Source organism: Archocentrus centrarchus, chromosome 5 (genome assembly GCF_007364275.1).
Source record: "Archocentrus centrarchus isolate MPI-CPG fArcCen1 chromosome 5, fArcCen1, whole genome shotgun sequence".
Classification (NCBI taxonomy): domain Eukaryota; kingdom Metazoa; phylum Chordata; class Actinopteri; order Cichliformes; family Cichlidae; genus Archocentrus; species Archocentrus centrarchus.
The window spans coordinates 34,834,714-34,861,983 of NC_044350.1; the positions used below are offsets into that span (position 1 = coordinate 34,834,714).

General features: G+C 45.7%; 1 pseudogene; it reads left to right on the forward strand.

The window, feature by feature from the left end:
* Positions 1-4,563: 4,563 nt before the first annotated feature.
* Positions 4,564-22,074, forward strand: LOC115779991 (arg8-vasotocin receptor-like; annotated as a pseudogene).
* The last annotated feature ends 5,196 nt before the right edge of the window (positions 22,075-27,270 follow it).

Here is a 27,270-nt window from a genome sequence, read left to right on the forward strand (position 1 = left end):
ATGTAACTGTGAAAGTCAGTGCTCAGCTTCTGTGAACCACATAATAGCTAAAATAGCTAAGAAGAAATCACTTAGTGGCTAAAATGTGCAGCTGGTTGCAGCACGAACGCCGACTCATCCAAAGGCAGATTCACTTCTGACAGTTCAAGGTCCTGCCGTCACATTTATGTGCAATTTGAAGGAATCTTCAAATGTTAGAAACAAAATTTGTGTTTTTTTTAAATGTGCACACAACATGACCACAGCTGACTGGCGAGCCGTGTTGCTCTCTGGCATGGTTTATCTATAAACTAAGCAAAAATAAAACTGAAGCATTCTTCTGCTTAAAAGTCAGTGCTCAGCTTCAGTCGGTAAAGTTAATAACCACAAACTGACCCAGAAATCTTGGATTTCAGTGATTAAAGACCTCCTGCCTCTGCAGGATTTGGAAAAAAGTCAAAAGAAGTCAGTGGGCGGTTGAAATGTTCAGTGGTAGGAAAATTAATGCAGGTTAAGTTGTGACAGTTCGAGGCCCTGCAGTCGCATTTATGTGCAGTTTGACAGAAAGTTAAATTGTTACCCACAAACAAATATTTGGGGGAAAAGCCCACAGGCTGCATCTAAAGGGTGGATCACCCCCAGTATGGAGCTGAGGTCCAAAAATGTAGCTAAAATTTTTCTTCTGGGAAATTTTCATCAGGATTTTGATAGAAGGGGTTGAAATATTAGATATGATTACAATTTTAGATATTTTAATGTGTTTCGATTGTAGTAAAATACCATTCTGAGAGTATTGGGGGTAGCACAGCGCCGTTAGCCACTTCATAAAGCGAGCAGCAGCAGTTTGTAGCATCACCTTCAACCGTTACAGGTGGAGGCTTCTGCTGTGGTGTATCGTCTGGGCACCTTCAAAGGAGTGTATCCCATTTTTTTTAAAGCCTTCAGCACACATTAGCCGGATGCTGACATTTTACAAGCAAAACTGGATAGTACAGTTTTATTTCAGTGTGGGCACATTATTGATACTCTGTGAAAATTAAAATAAAATGCAGGTTTTTGTTTATGCAAAACCAGCCGTTTAGGTTTGTTCAACCTCTATTAGCTCACGAGCGCCCCCTGCTGTGCCCCGGTTAAACTGAAGCCTGCTGTAAAGCTGCCACACCCTGAAGCCATCGCTTTAGGGTGTGGCAGCAGGATTATTTTCTAGATTTGTGTTTACTTTGTAGGTCTAGATAAGAAAAGCAGAAAACAGCCTGATATGAAGAGATTTCCATGCTCTGACCCCCGAGTTAAACTCCACCAGCTGCTGGTTTGTGTGTTCAGTGGGATCCTTGAGCTCAGCAGCTGTTTATAACTTTAATTAAAAGGTCATATTGGAGACAAATAAAAGTGCTAATAACCAAAGCTCGTTCCTTTCTTAGTTGCACTAGCCATTAACGATTCTCAGGAAGATCATGACGTGTAATTATGTTGCAGTGTGTGTGTCAGGGATGTGTTTTCACCCTCACTGACTGGTGTGTGTTTGTGTTCTTGTCATTCTAACTTCCTTTCCTTTTAACAAACATGCCAGTCATGTTGTGAAGGGCAGCTTCTCTTCCAGCTGAGAAGCCTCGCTAAATTAACGTTATTTCTGTCTCCAAAGGGCTTACAAACTGTTACCCAGGCTGTTAGCATCGCTCGGTTGGACTGCGGCAACTTCCTGTAGATATACAGATTGCAAATAGTTCACAATGCAGCTGCTAAAGTACAGAAAGCTGTCAGCTCTCCAGGACTCAGGTCCCAAATACACTGCTCAAAAAAAATTTTAAAGGAACACTTTTTCATAAGAGTTTAGCATCAAGTCAGTTAAACTTCTGGGATATTGATCTGATCAGGTATGTAGCAGAGGGGGGGTGTTAGTTAGTTTCAGCTGCTTTGGATTTCATGAAATTAACATCAGGTGCACTAGAGGGGCAACAATGAGACAACCCCCCCAAACAGGAATGGTTTCACAGGTGGAGGACACTCACATTTTTCCCTCCTCATCTTTTCTGCCTGTTTTCCACTAGTTCTGCATTTGGCTAGGGTCAGAGTGGTGGTAGCATGAGGTCAGACCTGGACCCTACAGAGGCTGCACAGGTAGTCCAACTCCTCCAGGATGGCACATCAATACGTGCCACTGTGTCTCCCAGCACAGTCTCAGTGATTTTCCTTCAAAGGTGTGACGTGCACGAGGGAGCACGACTCTTCCATTTTTACATATTTAACTTCAAGATCAAATGTCTGCCCTTCACTGTTTCTGTGAGTGTGGATAAAAAAGGTTTTCATACCTCGTAATGCTGCATATTGTAAATTTAGTAACAGTGGCGCTTGAGTTAAAGCATGTCAAGAGTACTGTTACACCAGAGATCACAAAAATAACAGCTGGACAGGCGTCCACACAGGTGGAGGGAGCAAGAGGAACAAAACACAAGAAAACAAATCAAAAGTAAAGCAATGAAATTAAAACAAGAAGCAGAACTCGAATAATAGAGCTGAACCTCTAACAAAGAAACCAAAACTCAGTGAACTCCAAATATTTGCAGCATCAGGACAGAAAAAATGAGATCAAACTCTGAGCCCACGACACTTTCACTGTTTCGATTTACCGACTTTTTTGGAGTTTGTTTTATTTTTTCATGAAGCTCTGGACAAAACCAAAGTAAAAGAAATCTAATTTCTTATTTCTTATTGAAAGCCCAAAAACTGAAGGAGCGAAATGCAAACAGAAGGACAACAAGCAAACGCTGAAAGACTCATTAAGGCTATAAATACACACACGAGGAAATCAGGGAGATAGTACACACACCCAAACATAATCAGTGTAACGAGACAGGAAGCAAAATTAAAGACAAAGCACAAGGGACACATGACTATCAAAATAAAACAGGAAGCAGCTAACACAGAGCACAGAGCACAACAACTTTATAATATTTATTAACTTTACTCAAGTTGTGTCTAAGCTGCTCTAACTGTTCATGATGAGAAAGGTCACCATGACGCAGACTAATTCTGTTTGTGTTTGCATTTTATTTATTTGTAAATGTATTTGTTTTTATTGCTTTGCTTTTCTGTTTAATCGTGTTTTTTTGTTTATATTTTGCTATACTTGGAATTTCACTCTGTTCTCCGACCGGAAAACTTTGGGTTGTTTTTAAATTGTGCTTTATGAATAAACGTGACCTTCAGTCTTTCATCCACACAAGTGTGAGGAGATTTTGTCTCCACACGACTGTGTGTGTGTGTGTGTGTGTGTGTGTGTGTGTGTGTGTGTGTGTGTGTGTGTGTGTGTGTGTGTGTGTGTGTGTGTGTGTGTTAGGGCCCTAAAGGAGAAAAAGTGTGACTGAATGCTGAGTATGAATGAGAGTATTAAACTGCTCCTGTGCTGGAATTCTGTTTATGAGCTACCTGTTCCACCTCAGGTCGCTGAATCGTCATAATTCATCATCAGCGATCCTCACACTGTTGCTGAGCATCTGATATGTTGCCAGGCAACCAGAGGCGATAATGGTTTCCTGTTAATGATTTTGTGCCTTTTAGGAAATAAATGAGGAAAGTTCAGATGACAAAGATGAGTGACTTTGTAAAAAGCTGCCATTTCTGAAAAACAGCCACAGACTTCACAACCACTGACAGGTGAACTGAATGATATCGATTGTGTGGATGTGACTCCTGCCTCAGGCCTCAAGGCTGGCGAGGGGTTGCTGCCCCTCAAACCTCTTTGCAGGCGCAGTTTAGCAGGTAACCCAGGCCATTTGCTCTGCCTCCCCCCCGCTCTCTCTCAGACTTTCCTGCCATCTCTTAATTGCTTCTATCATAATAATATTTTCTGCAGGTTGTGCACCACAGATCCACCCCCACAGCCAGGCTGTCAGCGGGAACTTCTCCTCAAACATCCTGAGGCATCTGAGGGAGAAGCAAAGCACCTGAAGCACCTGTCACATTTAGTGGAGGAGCAAACATCTAAAAATATCAGGATCACTGGAAGTGGTCTGCAGGTGCACAAGGAGACGACCTTAAAGGGGAGATGGGTAAACTGACATTATGCATTTATGTAACTGCCCAAGTTCAAACTGAATCATCCAAATTAATTTAATGATTAAAAAGAGAGAAGAGTTTGTAGCACAGGGTGAAATCAGCCAAGAAGAGATCCAACAGAAGAGCACAGAGAGGAGGAAATAAGCTGCTCCCAAAAGAAAAACAACTAATCATGAGGAAAAGTTTTGAAAATGAAATTACAAGTGGTGAATTTTGAGTTTTCAGACAGGAAAAAGCAGCTTTGTGGTTCTTTGATTCACCTCTTCAGTAAAACTGGCTCGTTTTAAATTTTGCCATCAAAGCATTTGGAAAATAAAAATGTAAAAAAAACAAAACAAAAACAAAAACATTCATTTATGCAACAACCTGAGATCAAAATGAGTCATCAAAATTATCAAAGAGAAACATTTTGTGAAGCAATGATTAAAAAAAAAAAAAAAACAAGGTCAGAGTGATTATCTGTATAGGAAAAAAGAATCACCCTCAGGATGAAAGGCAGGTTTACATATTTGATCTCAGTGAACTCAGATGGTGAAGCTCACACTGGTGAAGCCCACACTGGTGAAGCTCACACTGGTGAAGCTCACACTGGTGAAGCTCACACTGGTGAAGCCCACACTGGTGAAGCTCACACTGGTGAAGCCCACACTGGTGAAGCCCACACTGGTGAAGCTCACACTGGTGAAGCCCACACTGGTGAAGCCCACACTGGTGAAGCTCACTCTGGTGAAGCCCACACTGGTGAAGCTCACACTGGTGAAGCTCACACTGGTGAAGCCCACACTGGTGAAGCTCACACTGGTGAAGCCCACACTGGTGAAGCCCACACTGGTGAAGCCCACACTGGTGAAGCTCACACTGGTGAAGCCCACACTGGTGAAGCTCACACTGGTGAAGCCCACACTGGTGAAGCTCACACTGGTGAAGCCCACACTGGTGAAGCTCACACTGGTGAAGCTCACACTGGTGAAGCCCACACTGGTGAAGCCTTTTCCAGTGTCAGATCTCTCAGACCAGCAGCAGCAGACGGCCTGTTTGATAAAGAACGCCGGACTGCGATAATAAATCCGGCAGATTACATACATTCAACCCCTGAACCTTTTCCATGCAGCATTAAGCAGTTTTGAGTTACTTTACTTGTTTTTTATTCCTCTTACGGGGACATTTAGGTTTCCACTTCATTTATCTGACCGATGGAGTTCCACGAAATGAAAGAAAAGCTCCTGCTGTCAGGGAAACATCACATTTGGTCTTTGCTTCAGGTCTGTGACAGAGACATAAATGAAGCTACAAAGTTGTATTATTTGTTATGTGGGAGCTGGGTACGTTTGTGCGAGATTCTCACCCAGCCTTTGTGAAGATGTGTGATCCAGGTGTCTTAAACCATCTATTCAGGCCTTAAATGTGAGAATACTTTTCAATATTTACACCTGATGTACTGCAGAGCAAAAATCAGTCGACATCCTGCCTCTTATTTGTTTCTGACGCCTCCAGTTTTCTTTGTGGTAATGTTACATATGTTGCTGTTGTGAGTCTCTCTGTGTTCCTGTGTGTTTGGCTCACCTCTCTGAGGCTTCTTGCTCATTAACACAAACATTTAATTAGCCAATCACATCAAGGCATTTAGGCATGTAGACATGGTTAAAGACGACCTGCTGAAGGCTGATGCTGAGCATCAGAATGGTCAGACAGGTGATTGAAGTGACTTTGAACAGGACATGGTTGTTGGTGCCAGATGGGCAGAAGCTGCTGATCTGCTGGGACTTTTCTGCATCCATCTCCAGGGTTTACAGAGAAAAAGAAAATATCCAGTGAAATCACCTCATTAATATCAGAGCTCAGAGGAGAAAGGGTTCGAGGTGATATGAAGGCACCAGTAACTCAAGTAAGCACTTAATACAACCAAAGTATGCACAAGAGCCAGATTTATGCTTTATGTGATTCCTTCTGGGTAAAATTAATTTCTAATATAGTCAGATTTACTCATTTGGGCTCTCGTTTGGGGGTCTTTAGATCTCTTCTCTGACAGTTTTTGTGAGCGTGGCAGCAGAATGTGGACGCAGATACAGGACTGAGGAGGTGAAAGTTAACTAAAAAAAACTCAGCTTTTAGCTGAAAAAACAAACTCAGAGCAGGGCTGAGAGGAAGGACACGACAAAGGAAGACTTGAGGTAATGAAGGGAGAGGAAGTAGAACTAAATACAAAACATGAGCTACAAGAAACCGTCACAATAAGACAGGAAATAACTTACACTGAGACCAGGACTAAGACATACAAACTTGACACAGAGACCAGACTGGGACAGAACGGATACACAAAAGGGGATTAAATCTATCAGTGAAAGCAAGCAGGAAACTGAAGGCTCAGAAAAACAGGAAACTCCTGAGCACAAATGAATGCAAACATAAGACCATAAACAGAAGGTTAAATGTCAACAGAACCATAATCTAAAGATACAGAACTAGAAAAACCTCAAACCTCTGGGGTCCAGACCCGAGTTACTGCCCGGCCAGGTTCACCCTCTCCACCCCAAACCTCCCCGACAAACTGCATGATCACACTAAAGATGTTAGATTCAACTCATTGTCATTGTGCGCACAAGGCACACAACGAAATGATGGTTCCAGATCACTCATCCAGAGACGAGTATCTGCTGTCATGCAGCCAGAGACCGGCGCTACCGTTAGGCAATGTGGTTTAGGTGTCTTACCCAAGGACACAACACAGCATAGGGACAGGGGCTCGAACCAGCAACCCTCCAGCTGCACCACTGCACCACTGTCACTAATAATAAACCTTGTTATACTGTGCTTTTCTCTGTTTCCAACATTGGGGGACAATTTAATTCAGTTTTCTAGGATTGTTCTAAGTCAGTTTGGGTTTTCTGTCTTTTTAAACTTAGTTTGGGTCTCCTTGTGGTCACTTTGTTTCTCTAAGTTCATAATTATTAAAATAAAATAAAGCTTTTCAAACTAGAAGCTCCTGCTTCATTCAGAGGCTCCTCGGTCTGTAAACCATGAAAGCACTGATTGCTTTTTGGTACTTTTTGATGGAGTTATCAACAAAATGCAGGTCTGCATTGAGGTGCAGACTTGGCGTATGCTGCACACAAAACTTCAGTGAAAAAGAAGCTCCCATTCATTTTTGGCCAGCACTAAAGGGTTTGGATGGTGTAAGAAGTCCTGGCGTCTCAGTTCATATCCGTTCTGCTGTGTTTTCATTCTGGCTCCTCACACTTTGGCCCCGAGGTGAGCTGTTGATTTAGGATTGAATTACTGTGCACTGAACTGCCCAACCTGGACCCGGGGAGATAATAGAGAAGTCCAGCACACTGACTGGGAGAATGAATGGTTAATTAAAGTGGGGTAAGAACTAAACTCAAAGGGGCAATGAGTGGGATTTATTTACAGCCTCGGAGCAGAAACACCACATCTGTGAGTCCTGATAGTGTTATAGATCGATACTAATGATCCAGCTGGAACAGACGCTGATACTTGTGGCTCCAGAAAACCAACAAAAACTCCTGAACTAATGATGTTAAAAGACTCACAGCCTGTAGGGACTGATGAACATATATATAGAAAAGGTGCTGGGAGACCAAAAAATTTGATTTGGTGAAAAGACACAATCCTTTGTACTCATCACCTCCAGAGGATGAGTCAAGATCAGCGAAGAAAAGCGTTAAACTACATGTAGATTACCCTAAAATTGGATATTATAAACCAACAAAAATAAGTGCAAAGAGACTCAAAAACATCCTTAAAGAAACACAAACTACTGAAAAAGGAACACAAACAAACCAAAACCTGCAGTTCCTCTAATGGCCACTTGAGGCTGCGTTCAAAGGTGAGTCAGCCTCTTCAGGCTAAAATTTCCAACTTTTTCAGCAGAAATAAACATGTTTACAGCCTGCTACAAAAAACACTGGTCTCTATAAAGACATCCCCCCCCCCTTCATAACAGCTGTAAGAGGCATGAATTTTTTTTTTTTTTTTTTTATCCATTTGGTTTCTATTACAGCTTGAAGGAGGAGGCTACTTTGGCTAAGAGATCAAGTGGAGCTCTCTGTTATGTTTGCTGTTTTAGTATCTTTTGGAGCATTTTTAATGGATTTATCTGATAAATAAGTTTGTCCTTCGGCTTTGGTACATATCTGCACTTGTGCGTTACACCTCAGCCTCCATGCTGGGGGCCAGTTTCACAAAGATAAACTGACAGGCGAGTCAAACATATATCCAGTCTGGATCTTAGGACGGCTTTGAAAGTTTTGGGTATTAATTTGAGGCTTTTAACTGTATTTTGTCCTAAAGAATGGGTGATGTAATGAGAGTCTGAAGGGTTAATTCTGTGATGACTGACCTTCTGACTGACAAAGACATCATTAATGACCGGCCACATTAGACCAAAGAAAGTCATAGATAAAGCATGTTTGCTGTTTCACTGTTAAATATGAACCATTAAATATCAGTGGGCCTACAGTACAACAAGCAACCCGGACGGTTTCTGTGGATTACCAGATTTTTCTGTATTTGTAGCTTCACAGATTTATTTCTCAGAGTGGTTGATCAAGGGGCCGTGATGATGGTTTCTTTGATTCATTGCAGCAGCATCTCCTTAAACACTGGAAACATCTCAGGCAGTTTATTATCTGTAATTATCATCAGGCTGACATTTGGGTGGTTTATTAAATATTTCTAGAATGAACTCAAACTTCTTTACACTAAAACATGGTTTTTAATGGTCCGTATCATTTAACACTCAATTAGGTTGTATCTGAGATATATAGTCCGACTTCAGACAAAACCGTTTAGTCACTGACGACCGTAACGAGAGCGACTGCTCGGTGAGTTTGGGGTAGATTAATTTATCACAGAGGCAAAAATGGCTCAGCCCCAGAAAGACAGAAAATCTTAGTCTTTTGATCAGCTACAAGCGTGTTTTACTTTGAAATTTCAACAAGAGTGTAGCTGTAATAAAAAAAACAAAACCAAAGCTGACCCCTGATCAGTAAAAGAAAAACAACAGCGAGGGTCATCAGTGACCTGCAGCCGCAGACAGAATGAAAGGTGGTTGAAGCCGCCGGTTTGTTCGATGAGGGTTTTCATCTTTACCGTGGTGTTTTAAAGCAGAGGTGGAGCTGCGCGCTCCCTGGATAACGACTCATCAGTCACAGGTCGTTAGCCAGTGAGCATACCCTGGATGATCTCAGCAGGGTCAAGTCTGAGGGCCGATTTCCTGCAGACTTTTGTAAGACCAGAAGTCCTTTTGCAATCACAGTTATCGCCCCCCAGTGGCCTTTAAAACAAATGCAAGTTTGAGGCACTTCACATTTGTACCATCGATCCCTGAGTTTGGGGGGGGGGGGGTAACGGCTTTTATGTACAGTCTATAGTTAAAAGTAACAGATTGTCACAGATTTTGTTTTTCTGTTTGTCTTCTGATATTATGAATAACTGAAGCTGGACACCACGTTGTGATGGAATTGCACCAGCTGCAAAGCCAGTGAGCTGAACTAGAGCCTTTGTTTTGGTCTGAGCTGCACACCTGCAAAGTTTCACGGTTGAATTTTGCACAGTTTGACACACAGACAAAAAACACTCCTGCCAAGGTCCTCGGCTCCGGCTTTGAGGTGGTTCCCTCTACTGCAGAGGTCTGCAGAACCACACTCAGTTACGAGGTGAAACCAACATGACTAATATATGTGTGGCTGGAGAAAACGTTTAAAAACAGAAGACGGAGGAAGTGTGTTTGCAGCATGCACCTGCATAACACATACATGTAACATGGGCCTTTTCTCATGTGTGCCTTTATCTGAGCTCTTATCAGTGTGCGCTCCAGCCCGGGCCATGCATCATTTTCCATGCCAGCCTGACAGCTTTTCTAATCACGGCGTAATTAATCTATAACTCCTGACAGCCCTGACCATTACCCACCATTGTGTTAACCACAACACACTATGTAATCGTCTGCATCAGCAGCTGGCTCTGCCTCCGACATGAAAAACAGTCCACTTTCTCCATCCTCGCTCTGCTCACGTTCGTTGCATATAGATTGAACATTAAGATACTAAGTTGTGGCCTTGTAAGGCAGAAAGTCCAAGAAGTGACGGCGTTATTTACTTCATTGGCAGAGGACGATAAAGTTCTGCCACAGAAGAGGAGCATTAAAGCTCTCGTGAGGCAAATTTGGTTTGGAAAATGTGCAGGAAGACTTTAAGCACTGCTGTTTATTATTTCTAATGGCCATAATGTCATCTTTTTATTGCTAATATGCACATAAACTGAAAACAAATGTGGATTCACACTTTATTTTTATTAACCCTCCTAAAAACTGACTACCCAGGGTTGAGACCAGGAAGCAGAGTTGCAGTCTTACACGCCTCTCTGCAGCTTCTCTCCTCCTGCCATCCCCCCAAAACCCCATCCCCATAGAGTCGGTGCCTGCTCCCAGACCACCAAAAACCAAAGCTAAAATCAGCAAAAAGCTATTTAAGCATAAAAATTCAAAAACAATAAATAATACAGCTTCATCAACTGCACCAAAGAATAAAACAATTAAATGTGGATTATTAAACATTAGGTCTCTCTCTTCCAAGTCCCTATTAGTAAATGATTTAATAATTGATCAACGTATTGATTTATTCTGCCTTACAGAAACCTGGTTACAGCAGGATGAATATGTTAGTTTAAATGAATCAACACCCCCGAGTCACAGTAACTGTCAGAATGCTCGAAGCACAGGTCGAGGAGGAGGATTAGCTGCAATCTTCAATTCCAGCTTATTAATTAATCAGAGACCCAGACAAAGTTTTCATTCTTTTGAAAGCCTGACTCTTAGTCTTGTCCATCCTAATTGGGAAAATCAAAAAGCTGTTTTATTTGTTATTATCTATCGTCCACCTGGTCCCTACTCAGAGTTTCTGTCTGATTTCTCAGACTTTTTATCTGATTTAGTGCTCAGTTCAGATAAAATCATTATAGTGGGTGATTTTAACATCCATGTAGATGCTGAGAATGACAGCCTCAACACTGCATTTAATCTATTGTTAGATTCAATTGGCTTCTCTCAAAATGTAAAGGAGCCCACCCACCACTTTAATCATACTCTGGATCTTGTCCTAACATATGGCATAGAAACTGAAGACTTAACAGTATTCCCTGAAAGCCCCCTCCTGTCTGATCATTTCTTAGTAACATTTACATTTACTTTAATGGATTACACAGCAGTGGGGAATAAGTTTAATTACAGTAGAAGTCTTTCTGAAAGTGCTGTAACTAAGTTTAAGGATCTAATTCCTTCATTATTATGCTCTTCAGTGCCAACACAGTACAGAGCAGCTACCTAAACTCTGCTCCCAGTGAGGTCGATTATCTTGTCAATAGTTTTACATCCTCACTGCGTATAACTTTGGATACTGTGGCTCCTCTGAAAAGGAAAGCTTCAAATCAGAAGTGCCTGATGTCATGGCAGGCCGCCGTGCAGGCAGGAAGGAGGACCCCAAATAGCAGACTCGGGACAGGTGTAATTCACTCACTCGCTTTATTTACCCCAATCTGACAGACATTAACATGAGCTCTCCCTGGCATACACTTAACGGAGAGGCGTGAAACTAACTAGACTTGACTTGTGCAAACAGACGTACATGCAGGACAGCAGAGAACAACCATCAATGACGCGACAAAGAACAAAGCAAACCCAGGGGCTTAAATACATACAGAAGGCAATGGTGGGTAACAAGAAACAGCTGGGGAACACAGGGCACAGGTGAACAGAATCTACCTAATCAACAAGGGAAGACAACTAGACAGGACACACAGGGAGTACTAAACTATCAAACTAAAACAGGAAGTAAACAAAGACATAATGCAGACTAAGCACAAACCCATAACCAACTGAAGACCCACATGAGAGAAACCAAACATACATAATCATAGATAACCAAACATAACCAAAAGAACACAAAGCACTGGGCCACCGGCCCAGGATCATGACAGTACCCCCCCCTCAAGGGCCGGCTCCCGACGGCCGCAACGAAAAACAAAACAAAACCCCAACCAGGGTGGGAGGCGGGGGACCAGGACGGAGGGCTCGAGACGAAACAAAACAAAAACCCCAACCAGGGCGGGAGGCGGGGGACCAGGACGGAGGGCTCGAGACAAAAAGGCCAAAAGGGCAGCAAAGTCCAAAAAACGAACTAGTACAGAAACAAAAGCGGCAGCACAAGGCTGGAAAAAAAAATCCAAAAACAAAACATGAGTGACCAAACACCCCAAAGACACCATTCAGGGGGCCTGCCAAGGAAACCACAAAAGTGGCAACTCAGTCTTGGGGGCCGCCCGCGCCTCCAGCGGCAGCGGCGGCGTGGACGTGGTGTGGCTTGAGGCCGACCGCGCTCCCAGCGGTGGCGGCGGCGAAGACGAAGACATGGACGTGGCGTGGCGTGAGGCCGGCCGCGCTCCCAGCGGCGGCGGCGAGGACGAAGACGTGGACGAGGACGTGGCGTGGCTTGAGGCCGACCGCGCTCCCAGCGGCGGCGGCGAGGACGAAGACGTGGACGAGGACGTGGCGTGGCTTGAGGCCGACCGCGCTCCCAGCGGCGGCGGCGAGGAGACGAGACTGGAGGCCGACCGCGCTCCCAGCGGCGGCGGCGAAGAGACGAGACTGGAGGCCGACCGCGCTCCCAGCGGCGGCGGCGACGACGACGACGAAGAGACGAGACTGGAGGCCGACCGCGCGGCATGCGGCGCCGACGAGGAGGGGTCACTGGAGGCCGACCGCGCTCCCAGCGGCGGCGGCGACGAGGAGGGGTCACTGGAGGCCGACCGCGGGGCATGCGGCGGCGGCGACGGGGAGCAGACACTGGAGGCCGACCGCGGGGCATGCGGCGGCGGAGAAGGGCGACCCCGGGCTCTGGTGGGGAACCCTCGGGTGACGTGGAGCGCTCGGACTGAGCAGAGACCCCCACCGGCTCGGACTGAGCGGGACCCCCTGGCTCAGAGCGCTCGGACTGAGCGGAGACCCCCATCGGCTCGGACTGAGCGGGACCCTCGTGCGCGGAGCGCTCGGACTGAGCGGGACCCTCTGGCGCGGAGCGCTCGGACTGAGCGGAGACCCCCATCGGCTCGGACTGAGCGGGACCCTCTGGCACGGAGCGCTCGGACTGAGCGGGACCCCCTGGCTCGGACTGAGCGGAGACCCCCATCGGCTCGGACTGAGCGGGACCCTCTGGCGCGGAGCGCTCGGACTGAGCGGGACCCCCTGGCTCGGACTGAGCGGAACTCCCTGGCTGCATTGCAGGGCGCGCAGCCGTCTCCTCCGACGACTGGGGCTGCTTTGCAGATAGATCGGGTGAGTCAGATGGTGAGGATGAGGGTGACAGGAGAGCTGACTGAGGGCGAGCTAGTGCTACAGGAGCGAACTGCGTGGAAGCAGACTGAGACTGGGAGGTGGCTGGAGCTACAGCAGACTGAGGCTGAGGGAGAGCGGCTGGCTGAGAGCTAGGGAAATCAGGCTGCGTGGAAACTGACCGAGAGCTAGGGAAATCAGGCTGCGTGGAAACTGACCGAGAGCTAGGGAAATCAGGCTGCGTGGAAACTGACCGAGAGCTAGGGAAATCAGGCTGCGTGGAAACTGACCGAGAGCTAGGGAAATCAGGCTGCGTGGAAACTGACCGAGAGCTAGGGAAATCAGGCTGCGTGGAAACTGACCGAGAGCTAGGGAAATCAGGCTGCGTGGAAACTGACCGAGAGCTAGGGAAATCAGGCTGCGTGGAAACTGACCGAGAGCTAGGGAAATCAGGCTGCGTGGAAACTGACCGAGAGCTAGGGAAATCAGGCTGCGTGGAAACTGACCGAGAGCTAGGGAAATCTGGCTGCGTGGAAACTGACCGAGAGCTAGGGAAATCTGGCTGCGTGGAAACTGACCGAGAGTGAGGGAGAGCTGACTGAGATGGCTGGGAGTGAGCTGAGGCTGAGGCTGACTGAGACCCTGCTGCTGCAGTTAACGCTGAAAACCGATGCGAAGGCTTGGACCTGGCTGCCCCCACCCGCGGAACAGGAACGGGTGCAGAGGTCAGCCCGTCCGTGGCTGCCCCCACCCGCGGAACAGGAACGGGTGCAGAGGTCAGCCCGTCCGTGGCTGCCCCCACCCGCGGAACAGGAACGGGTGCAGAGGTCAGCCCGTCCGTGGCTGCCCCCACCCGCGGAACAGGAACGGGTGCAGAGGTCAGCCCGTCCGTGGCTGCCCCCACCCGCGGAACAGGAACGGGTGCAGAGGTCAGCCCGTCCGTGGCTGCCCCCACCCGCGGAACAGGAACGGGTGCAGAGGTCAGCCCGTCCGTGGCTGCCCCCACCCGCGGAACAGGAACGGGTGCAGAGGTCAGCCCGTCCGTGGCTGCCCCCACCCGCGGAACAGGAACGGGTGCAGAGGACAGCCCGTCCGTGGCTGCCTCCCCCCGCGAAACAGGTACGGGTGCAGAGGACAGCCCGTCCGTGGCTGCCTCCACCCGCGAAACAGGTACGGGTGCAGAGGACAGCCCGTCCGTGGCTGCCTCCACCCGCGGAACATCTCTTGCATGGAAATGGGTGTCTGCAGTCTTTTCTGTGGCCAAAGTATCAGAAGTAGTTTTATGGGTCTTTGAAGGAAAAGGGAGTTCAGTCCAACTCAGTATTCGCTCTACATAACTATGAGTTAATGGTGGTAATGAGTCCGTAAGCCAGGGGTGTTCTATTATTAGTCCATGAAGTCTGTGTGCTATGGCTTTCCCCTGCTTGTCACAGGGTTGCCGAAACCACTGAATGCACAATTCCAAAACATGTTTACAGGAGTCCTGCTTAAATCCCTCACTGGGCTGTTTACACAGTGGTTTACAACAATCTGGTTCCATTATTTTCTTTTTGGGGTGCAAAGAAACAGGCATAGACAAAGAGTCACTCACGGACATGATTAATGGTGTATGAAGCGGTGACGGCTGTGTGGAAACCTGAAGCTGTGGTGACTGACTCCGCGGCGATTCTCTCCGATGCTGCCGGGAGCTTGGCCTTCCTCCCTCAGCGGCAGGCAGCGGCGAAGCGGAAGCGCTGGGAGGCCAGGGACCCCTGTGTCCCAGGAACCGGAAAAACGACTCCTCCGGAGTCATTCCGGGCGGCGGCTCCGGCGAAAAGTCTCTTTGCTTCCTCCGGGTTCTCGTCCTCCGTGGCTGCGGCGTGGAAAACCGCGGCGTCATACCGCACGGCTCCGGGGACGAATCATGCAGCTGCTGCCAGGAATTCCCCTTCCGCCATGGCTGCGGCGCCCGCTGAGGAGGGGAGGGACCAGTGAGCGGAGTGACAGGTGAGCGAGCGGCAGGAGACAAAAAAATTCCGCCAGTGCGGATAACTCGTGGCTTAGGAGGAGGAGGTGAGTGGCGTCGCCGGGGACCGTTCCAAAAAGCAGGTCCCCCCAGCGCCAGGCGAGTGCCACTGTAGGGGTCGGAGTCTGCGGGGTCCATTCGTGGTCGCGTCATTCTGTCATGGCAGGCCGCCGTGCAGGCAGGAAGGAGGACCCCAAATAGCAGACTCGGGACAGGTGTAATTCACTCACTCGCTTTATTTACCCCAATCTGACAGACATTAACATGAGCTCTCCCGGGCATACACTTAACGGAGAGGCGTGAAACTAACTAGACTTGACTTGAGCAAACAGACGTACATGCAGGACAGCAGAGAACAACCATCAGTGACGCAACAAAGAACAAAGCAAACCCAGGGGCTTAAATACATACAGAAGGCAATGGTGGGTAACAAGAAACAGCTGGGGAACACAGGGCACAGGTGAACAGAATCTACCTAATCAACAAGGGAAGACAACTAGACAGGACACACAGGGAGTACTAAACTATCAAACTAAAACAGGAAGTAAACAAAGACATAATGCAGACTAAGCACAAACCCATAACCAACTGAAGACCCACATGAGAGAAACCAAACATACATAATCATAGATAACCAAACATAACCAAAAGAACACAAAGCACTGGGCCACCGGCCCAGGATCATGACACCTGACTCCGTGGTATAATTCACAAACGCACAGCTTAAAGCAGATAACCCGAAAGCTGGAGAGGGAATGGCGTCTCACTAAATTAGAAGATGCTCATTAGAAGATGCTAACCCTAACCCTAACGAGAAACGAAAAAAGAAAGACAAAAAAAAAAAAAAAAAAAAAAAAAAAAAGAAGATGCTCATTTAGCCTGGAAAAAGAGCTTGTTGCTCTATAAAAAAGCCCTCCTTAAAGCTAGGACATCTTACTATTCATCATTAATTGAAGAAAATAAGAACAACCCCAGGTTTGTTTTCAGCACTGTAGCCAGGCTGACAAAGAGTCAGAGCTCTGTAGAGCCGAGTATTCCTTTCACGTTAACTAGTAGTGACTTCATGGATTTCTTTACAAATAAAATTTTAGACATTAGAGAAAAAATTATTCATAACCATCTCAAAGATTATTCTTCATGTTCGGCTGCTTTCAGCACTGCTGGTATTTGTTTAGACTCTTTTGCTCCAGTTGATCTTTCAGAGTTAACTTCAATAGTTTCTTCCTCCAAACCAGCAACATGTTTGTTAGATCCCATTCCTACTAGACTGTTCAAAGAAGTCTTTCCAATTATTGATGCTTCAATCTTAAAAATGATCAATCAGTCTTTATTAGTTGGCTATGTACCACAGACCTTCAAGGTGGCTGTAATTAAACCTCTACTTAAAAAGCCATCACTGACCCAGCTGTCTTAGCTAATTATAGGCCAATCTCCAACCTTCCTTTTCTCTCAAAGATTCTTGAAAGAGTAGTTGTAAAACAGCTAACTGATCATCTGCAGAGGAACGGTTTATTTGAAGAGTTTCAGTCAGGTTTCAGAATTCATCACAGTACAGAAACAGCATTAGTGAAGGTTACCAATGATCTTCTTAGAGCCTCTGACAGTGGACTCATCTCTGTTCTTGTCCTGTTGGACCTCAGTGCAGCTTTGATACTGTTGACCATAACATTTTATTACAGAGATTAGAGCATACTATAGGTATTAAAGGTACTGCACTGCAGTGGTTTGAATCATATTTATCTCATAGACTCCAATTTGTTCATGTAAATGGGGAGTCTTCTCCACACACTAAGGTTAATTATGGAGTTCCACAGGGTTCTGTGCTAGGACCAATTTTATTTACATTATACATGCTTCCCTTAGGCAGTATTATTAGAAAGCACTGCATCAATTTTCATTGTTATGCAGATGATATTCAGCTTTACCTATCAATGAAGCCAGATGACACACATCAATTAGGGGTGGCTGTAGCTCAGTAGGTAGAGCAGGTCACCTACTGATCGGAAGGTCAGCGGTTCGAATCCTGGCTACTCCGGGCTACATGCCAATGTATCCTTGGGCAAGATACTTAACCCCAAGTTGCTCTCCGACCGTTCTGTCGGAGTATGAATGTGAGTGAATATTAGTTAATTAAAAGCACTTAGCTTCATAAAAATGGAAGTGCTTGTATGAATGGGAGTGCATGGGTGAATGTAAACAGGTTGTATAAGCGCTTTGAGTGCTCATACTGAGTAGAAAAGCGCTATATAAGAACTAGTCCATTTACCATTTAAACTGCAGGAATGTCTTAAAGACATTAAGGCCTGGATGACCTCTAATTTCCTGCTTCTAAATTCAGATAAAACTGAAATTCTTGTTCTCGGCCCCACAAATCTTAGAAACATGGTGTCTAACCAGATACTTACTCTGGATGGCATTACTTTGGCCTCCAGTAACACTGTGAGAAATCTTGGAGTCATTTTTGACCAGGATATGTCCTTCAATGCACATATTAAACAAATATGTAGGACCGCTTTTTTGCATTTGCGCAATATTTCTAAAATTAGAAACATCCTTTCTCATAGTGATGCTGAAAAGCTAATTCATGCATTTATTACTTCTAGGGTGGATTATTGTAATTCATTATTATCAGGCTGTCCTAAAAGCTCCCTGAAAAGCCTTCAGCTGATCCAAAATGCTGCAGCTAGAGTACTGACAGGGACTAGAAAGAGAGAGCAGATTTCTCCCATATTGGCTTCTCTTCATTGGCTCCCTGTTAAATCTAGAATAGAATTTAAAATTCTTCTCCTCACCTACAAGGTCTTGAATAATCAGGCACCATCTTATCTCAAAGACCTCATAGTACCATATCACCCCAACAGAGCACTTCGCTCTCAGACTGCTGGCTTACTTGTGGTTCCTAGGATACTTAAGAGTAGAATGGGAGGCAGAGCCTTCAGCTTTCAGGCGCCTCTTCTGTGGAACCAGCTTCCAGCTTGGATTCGGGAGACAGACACCCTCTCTATTTTTAAGATTAGGCTTAAAACTTTCCTTTATGATAAAGCTTATAGTTAGGGCTGGATCAGGTGACCCTGAACCATCCCTTAGTTATGCTGCTATAGGCCTAGTCTGCTGGGGGGTTCACATAATGCACTGTTTCTCATTCACTTTTTTACTTTGTTTATACTCCACTCTGCATTTAATCATTAATTGATATTAATCTCTGGCTCTCTTCCACAGCATGTCTTTCTCTCCCCTCAGCCCAACTGGTCGCGGCAGATGACCCCCCCTCCCTGAGCCTGGGTCTGCTGGAGGTTTCTTCCTGTTAAAAGGGAGTTTTTCCTTTCCACTGTCGCCAAGTGCTTGCTCATAGGGGGTCGTTTTGACTGTTGGGTTTTCTCTGTATTATTGTAGGGTCTTTACCCACAATACAAAGCGCCTTGAGGCGACAGTTTGTTGTGATTTGGCGCTATATAAATAAAATTGAATTGAATTGAATTGAATTGAATTTATTTTTCACAGAGATAAACAGCCTGTTGGCAGGTGAGCTTCTGATCCTTGCAGAAGGATTTTGTGCCTTTTGGACCGGCTGTTTCCAGCATGTATGAAGGAGAACCGGACTCACAGATATCACCCACTCAAAAAGCTTCAGGGTTTGCTTCAGCCTACTGCACATGCTCAGTAAAGTTTCATCCACCTGCAGGCTTTACACATGATGCCACAAAATGCAAACTCGCTTTCTCAGCTGGTGGAGATGTTTCACATGTATGAAACCTGGATTTACAGGTCACAATAGACTATTGCACTTTTAATGGAAGTGAATGGGAATGTGCTTTGGAGCTGCAGGGGATGTTTCTGATCAAATACAGCAGGTGGGAAAAACCAGCAGCAAGGCTGAGCAGTGGTGCAGATTCCAGCACTTTTAATGGTTTCATTCAAGTTTGGAGTTAAGTTGGTGTCGCTGGGCGGTGCAGTTTCACACTCAAAGTTTTGTACATTTTCACTGTTGGATTATCAAGTAGGATTATGACTTTTAAGGGTCTGAATGTTTGCTTCATCACACTGTAAAACAGTTTTAGGCCCCGAAGTTTTCTATTCCAATTTTATTCTACATTTGGTGTTTTTTTCATATATTTCTGGTGGTTTTTACTGTCTGTCATGGTGAAGAGGGAGTTATTGATTAACTGGTTGAGCTACGGTCTCACCCTCACCTATGGCCACGAGCTCTGGATAGTGAATGAAAGAATGAGGTCACAGATGGAAGCGGCAGAAATGAGCTTTAAGGATGGGGTGAGGAGTTCAGATGTCAGAATAGAGTCGTTTCTCCTTCAGATTGAAAGGAGCCAGCTGACTTGGTGTGGGAATCTGACTAGGATGCATCCCAGGTGAGGTCTTTTGGACATGTCCTTCCAGGAGGAGGCCCCTGGGCAGAGAGAGGACACACTCTCAGCTGGCCTGGGAACGCCTCAGTGGGTAGATGGATGATTGGCAGTGTGTCTCCTTCCCATCTTCCTCACCTCTCCGGAAGGTTCTTGGTCCCTCTCTACCTGATGATCTCCTCTTCCTTCTTCCTCCCCGCTGTTGCCAAGGTCTTACTCATGAGCGATGAGTCGCTCTCTAATAATGTAGCGTCTTTACCTTACAATATCCTGATGATCGCTGATGTGGAATTGGTGCTATCAATAAATGCAAAATTCCCATTGTGCATTGGGGAACTTAACTGGAAAGAGGGTTCACAATAAGCAAAATGCAGTTAGCATCTGGATCGCAGAACAACAGAGGCAGTTCTTCTGCTTTCACATCTTTGCAGCTTAGAAATTGTTTATAATTCCAGGAGCTGCTGTTAGTTCTCCAAAACATGTGGAAATAAGTACAAGTCAGAAAACTGAAACAGACATGTTATTGTACTGACATTTAAAATCCAGAAATGGAAACTAGACAACATTAAAAGTAAAATTTTCTGAAAGATTAAATATATAATTATTTTTATTTTTCTCTTTGGCATTTAATGTTTTGAATTTTGACTTTTTTTTTTTTTATTATTTTGTACAGAATGTCCTCTATAGTCATATTTTCCTGCCACGTTGTTTTTTGCTTTTTGTCTGACTGCACACTCAGTGGATATTCCTGCACTTTATCCTGAGTGTTCAGCTGGTGGGAGGGGGATAAAGTGATGAAGTGTGCGTGTGTGCGCGGTTTGGTATAGTCTGTATTTGTGTGCAGTGAGTGTGGGTACTCTGAGGGCTGGTCCTCGGGGGTCTTTAAAAGGGGCTGGATTTGCAGCGGTGTAGCTCGGATTCACGTCGTGAGTTTTTGTGCGTCTCGTGGGGGAGCACAGGAGGATTTCTTCTGGATTTGTAACCCGTTTACTCTTTGAGATCATCCCGCACACGCTGGAGGACTCGAAGAGTTTGACTGCCTGTCTCAGCTTCTGACTATTACGCACAGGCGCGCAGGCATCTCCGTGCGCCCGGAGGAGAAACGGTCACCAGTGGTGACGAGGACGTGGCCAAGATCGAGATCACCGTCCTGAGCCTCGCGTTCGTCGCGGCGGTGGTGGGGAACCTGAGCGTGCTGCTCGCCATGTACAAAACCCGGAGGAAACCGTCGCGCATGCACCTGTTCATGAAGCACCTGTGCCTGGCGGACCTGGTGGTGGCCTTCTTCCAGGTGCTGCCGCAGCTCTGCTGGGAGATCACTTTCCGCTTTTACGGGCCGGACTTTCTGTGCCGCATCGTGAAGCACCTGCAGGTGCTAGGCATGTTCGCCTCCACCTGATGGTGATGATGACCCTGGACCGATACATCGCCATCTGCCACCCGCTGCAGACGCTCCAGCAGCCCACGTAGCGCGCCCACATCATGATCGGCTCCACCTGGGCGTGCAGCCTGGTCCTCACCAGCCCGCAGTACTTCATCTTCTCCCTCAGTGAGGTGCGCCCCGGCTCGGCTGTCTACGACTGCTGGGCGCACTTCGTGGAGCCGTGGGGTATTCGTGCGTACATCACGTGGATCACGGCCGGGATCTTCGTGGTGCCCGTGGACGTGCTCGTGTTCTGCTACGGATTTATCTCCCGCACGATCTGGAGGAACCTCAAATACAAGACCCAGAGGAGGAAGAGCGCGGAGGCCAACAAGAACGGGATGTTGAGCCGCAGCTCGGTGAGCAGCGTCAGCACCATTTCCCGCGCCAAATTACGCACGGTCAAGATGACTTTCGTGATCGTGGTGGCGTACGTGGTGTGCTGGGCGCCTTTCTTCACTGTGCAGATGTGGTCAGTGTGGGATGAGACCTTCTCCTGGGACGGTGAATCGTGTGTGCCCCCCCCCCCCCCCCCCCCCCCCCCCCCCCCTAATAAAAAGGAAAAAAAAAAATCATGTAGGGCGAAATCTAAAAGGTAAAATGTACATTAAAAAATTTCCAAATTTAAATAAAATGTGTTTTTCATGGTCTCTGACACTCTGGCCAGCCTCAACAGCTGCTGCAACCCTGGATCTACATCATCTTCAGTGGAAACCTGCTGTCGGACTTCGCCCGCAGTCTGCCGTGCTGCCGCCACCTGAGAAACAGGTTCCACCACCAGGACTCAGACAGCAGCATCCGCCGGACCACGCTGCTGTCCCGCCTGCAGGGTCCACGCCTTTCAGAGCCATTCAGAGACCTCAGCCCCGCTCCCAAAAGCTGCCCACCGATCCCATCTGCATCCTGACCACCAGAAACACTCCCTGTATATGCATGTGTGTGTGCTTAGTTGGCCAAGATGGCAGAGAAAACTGCAGCAGGTATGATCACATCTACACTCTGTTTTCTTTGGTCTGATCCAGAGTGGGAACGTTTACACCGAGGCCAGTTTTGGTGTTTGGCTTGTTTTGGTTCACACGGCTGTTAGAATATGACGTTTAATAACTCTTTCCAGTCTGCAGGGTTGGAGACTTCGGGGATTAGATGGCATCAAAACAAATCCAGTCACTGCACCTGTTAGTACGAAGAGCTCGTCTGCACTCGCCTTTCACATGTCAACAAACAAATGTCTCGTACCCATGATGCTGCGGGGCCAGGCTGACTGCCTGCTCTGCCTGCAGGAGTAAAACGCTGTACAGTAGGTGTGGATGGGTTTGGTGTCATGTGAGCTATTTAGAGCATGTTTACAAGATTATTTTTTTAAGATCTGAGGATAAGTCTGGTGTTACCCTGAAGTCTTTGAACAATGTACAACCCCCCCCCCCCCCCCCCCCCCCCCCCCCAAAAAAAGGAGACCAATGATGTGTTTCTGCTTCATACTTTCTAACTTCCTCTCATTCATTATTAAACATACAAACCTTGAAGTCTGTATTTCTTGGAAACTCTCAGAATCAGCTGACAGCCATGCAGAGTTTTACCTTCACACCGTGAAAGCTGAAGAGCGAGGTTAAAGATGCTGCTTTGGAAAAGGACTTTAATAACTGATTAATTCTTTTGGTTATAAAACGTGGAAATATTGGGGGGGGGATACACATTTACAAAAGTAATTAGGTTAGAAAACCCGCAAATATTTATATGTAAGGGGCTGGAACCATAAAAACTTGACGGTTAATTATTAATTACTGTAAATGACTCTTGAACAGTCACACCTGTATCCACACTAACATGGTAAAAAGTGATGTGCTGTGTGAATCCTAATTAAAAGTGCTTTTTGTTCAGTATAATTAACACTGCCTCTGTGAACATCTGTTGAATCACTCATTTTCCTTATGATGTCCCGCTGCACGCTCCTGCTTTGCACTGAGGTCTGTAATGGCGCAGAGCTTCTTTAGAAGCTAGTATTGAAGACGTTTTATCAGTGTAATGGATCCTGTCATCTATATATCGTTCTAATATATGTTGCACATGTTGTAAAGATAGAAGTTGTTCCTTGTATGATCATGTGATGTTTGTTGTTCTGTGACACGAGGGGTTTCAGTTGATCAGACAGCTGCCTTTGGTAGTTATTAGGAAGTAGAAAAGCAGTGAACAACTAAAGAAAAGAAAAATTCTCAGTTTGCAGATGCAGAACGGATCTATGGATGATCTGGGCTGGAATATCTCAGTAATCGTTCATACAGATTATCGTGTTCATCAGCCTGATGATTTTCCATCATAAAGCTGAATTTTTAGTGGTTTTAAGTGAAATATCTGGATAATAAATTGAATGGATTCCCGTGAAGTTCCTCACAGGATCAGCTGTAATAAATTACTGATCTGATTACTTTTCCCTCCAGAACACGGGTCACAAACGTGTGGCTTACAGAAGAAACTTCATCTTAGTTATTTACACCTGTTAGCGAATGTATGTTTTGTGGCTCCATGCAGATTTCTTTAGTCAAAAATTGCTCAGAAGTGACTCTCATGGTAAAGGATGCTGATCTAATCTCTTTAGTTCTCCTTTCCTTTGGGTTCAGAGCCACTTTGGAAAAGCGAACAAGCGAAACTAAAACATGAACATGTTTGAGCATCAGTGTGTTCCTGCTCCACAGTATGAACGTGGCAGGATTTAGCTTAAACGTGCAATGATTGTATTTTCTGATCACGCAGAGCCGTGAAAAACCAACAGTGACACAGCAGTGCAGCTCGTATTTATGTTTAACAAAGTGCTTATCTCCACATGTGACAGAGCAGCTTTGTCTCCAGTTCCAGCTGTTTTTGTCTCCATCTGACAAACGTGTCAGAATCAGAAAAATCTTTCCTAAAACGTAACTGCTGTGACATCACCCACTGGTGTGTGAGACTGTTTTATTTATATAGCATCAAATCAATCACCTCAAAGTGCTTTATGTTGTAAGGTGAAGACCCAACAACATTACAGAGAAAACCCAACTATCAAATTTAGGCCTTAGCTGACCTTTAAAAACCACCAGTCATGATGACCAAAAACCTCCTTGTGAACACTCTGACTGCAGCCAACATGATTCAGAAGGTGCAACTTTTACTTTGAAGGTGAACTGGCTACATTTCCAGTTTCACTGTAAATTGGAGAGCAGCTGGTGAGTGTTTGCAGACAAATTGACGTGTTCCATACAAACTACAGGCAACCACAGCAATCTGCTGGCAACCACAGCAATCATGAGGACGTTTTTGCCAACCAAACACATTTGTGCGTGACAGCAAGTGGTTGCAGACCGGTCCCTAATCCTCAGTGACTGGGGCCTTACTCACTTGACCCTACACTGTCACCACGATGTCACTGTCACCACCTTTCTTACCACCAGCTCGTTAGTGTGCCTGCTAACTAAGAGTGTGCCTGACTAAGTTGACTACATATTTACACATTTTTTGCGGTTCCTAGTCAGCACTAGAAATTCCGGGTGGATAAACGAACAGTGCAGGACAGCATTTGTGTCTCATTTGTGTTTTGGTTGATCGCACACAGTCTGTAAACGCAGCAGCTGCAGGTGTTTTAATACTCAGAGTTCCTTTCTTGAAACACACACACAGCTGATAGTTTTTCATTAATGGCATTGCTCTGGAGTAAAAACAGTAACTGTGTTTTCTTAGCTTCAGCTAAGATTCATGCATAAAGGGGTTCAACAAGAGATGGAGACTCTTGCATAAGGCTGGGATGCAGCAGGTGCAGCGGCCACCCACCAAATCTAAATGAATAACTTCCTCAGTTCATGTTCAACCGCTGCCCAAGAACACTTCAGAAAATTACATGGAAATATTCAAATGCAGACCTTTTTTCCCCGTCCAATATCCTAAGTATGCTCCTACTGAAAACACTTCAACAGGATCTTCTTTTTTTTTTCCCCCCACTCACACAGGAAAACAGGAGTAATTGGAAGCAGAGTGGCAGCATAAGATGCAACAGATGTGTCTGAAATTGAAAACAAATAAAATGGTTTCAGTGCTTCAGTCACGCAGTTCATCCTGTGATTTCTGATTCATTTGTTGCAGGAGAAGCGAGCCAGCCTCCAGGCTGAAGCGAACCCGCGAGAGGTGCCGATGAAAGGAACTATAATTTCCTGCCTGAGCCAAGATGATTAGTTTGAAAGCACCTCCAAACCAGAACTTGAAAAGCTTCCCCGTGGCCATGCTTAACACTCTTTTTCCATCACTCCCACTGACCTCTCAGAGATGTGTTTTTGTCTGATTTTTGTGGCGTGAACAGAGAAACACGCAGACGGTGCAGGGAGGCGGACCTCAGGTGAAAATCCAGACCGACTCACCTAATTTGAGATGTGAAACAGCTGAGGGGACACAGGAATGCAAAAAATGCTTATCTTTACACACCAGGGACACATAATTCAACCCTGCCTCGAGCCACTGATCATAAGCTCAGAGGGTTCATATGAATCATTTCTATGAAAGCAAGTCATAAAAAGAGACTCAGACAGGCCTTTATCATAAGCATTTGTTTTGACCTAATTTGGTCAATTCATGTCTGTAATCTCAGCTCCAAGTAAATCTGTGAATTGACTGAAGTGAACCCAAAGCTTTTCTTTATTTTCCATCATATGTGAACTGTTCAGATGTTCATGTTAAACATGGCCAAAGTTTCTAATAATGAGTTCAGTGAATGTGCCAAAAGGTCAGGCTCCACTACTCTAAATGGTCAGTTTCAAACAGTTGTTGCTACAGTCTCTGAGGTCATAGAGAGGGGGAATCTTCACTAGCACAGAAGCCCCACCCAGCTGCTGTTCAAACTTTCTATGAGGGGCAGCCAATCAGATGAAAATTGGCTTAAAGAGGGAGGAGCTTAACTTGGACACTGAGGCCAAGAATAAGATATTTTTAAAAAAGTATTATTTCTAACTGTGGATCATGCAAAGCTGCTCTGATAGAGTCCAAAAATAAAAATGCAGAAGCAGAAACAAGCTTCCACAGACCACTGAAAGTCAAAGTCAGCAACTCATAGCGTCAAAAGTCAAAATAACTGTTACTGCTGCAAAGTGGGCGAATGAAACTGTGACTCACAAATGAGGGGTGGTATTACATTAGAGGGTTACCTGGTGACCTACAGATTTATTTTACATATAAATCAAAATGCTGATAAAAGTCTAATGTTTAGCTCACCAGAGAAGTTTATCAATCAGTCCAGGCCACATGGGGAACAGTCCTGAGGATGGCAGGGTGCAGTCCACAGACCTGCCAGCAATCACCTATTTAATGTTTTGTACCTCACACATGATTGGCTGTTCTCCTGCCGAGTCCAGTGTTTCCATTCTGCAGGATATTACAGCTTGATGAATTAACAAACTCCTGTTTTTGATCAACGCAGGTCAAATTCAGGATGTTCACGCAGGAGACTCGGGTTTGAAACCAAATGTGATTGTTGATTTATTTTACACAGTCCCCAATCACACAGGCCTAGAGACTGGTTGGTGACAGCCTGGAAACCTCTGGTTTCTAAGGAAAGATGAGTATTACCTGACTGGAGGTTGCCAGCTGTCGCTGTAGGTGAAATTGGTCGCTAAGCGGTTTAAGAGGCGCTGCACTGAAGATTTCATTTCTGGTTTGTGTCACGTATTTCAGGTTTCACCGATGCTCAGTTAGTGTTAGGCGAGTGTTTGTAGACGAGTCAGAATCTTTCATGCAGACTACGGGCAACTGCAGCAATCTCCTAGCAAGCAAAGCAATCACAAGGAGGTTTTTATTGCAGGACCCTCTTTGCTATAAAATTTACCAAGCAACAGCCAGCAACCTGCAGCAATCAATCACCAACAAGGGGACAGAGGTTGCAGATGGTCACCAACTGGTCTCTAGACCTGTGTGACTGAGACCTTAGTTTCAAACTGACTCTGGCTGCAAGCCTTTTAATGGTTCCTCCAGGTCCTTCACAGAAGCTTTTGTCATAGGGGTTTTCAGCAGTCAGTTGTCTTTGGCCACATATCCTTTCTGAAAACACCAAATGTGCAGGTATTACGATGTATCACTTTTCACACATTCCAGT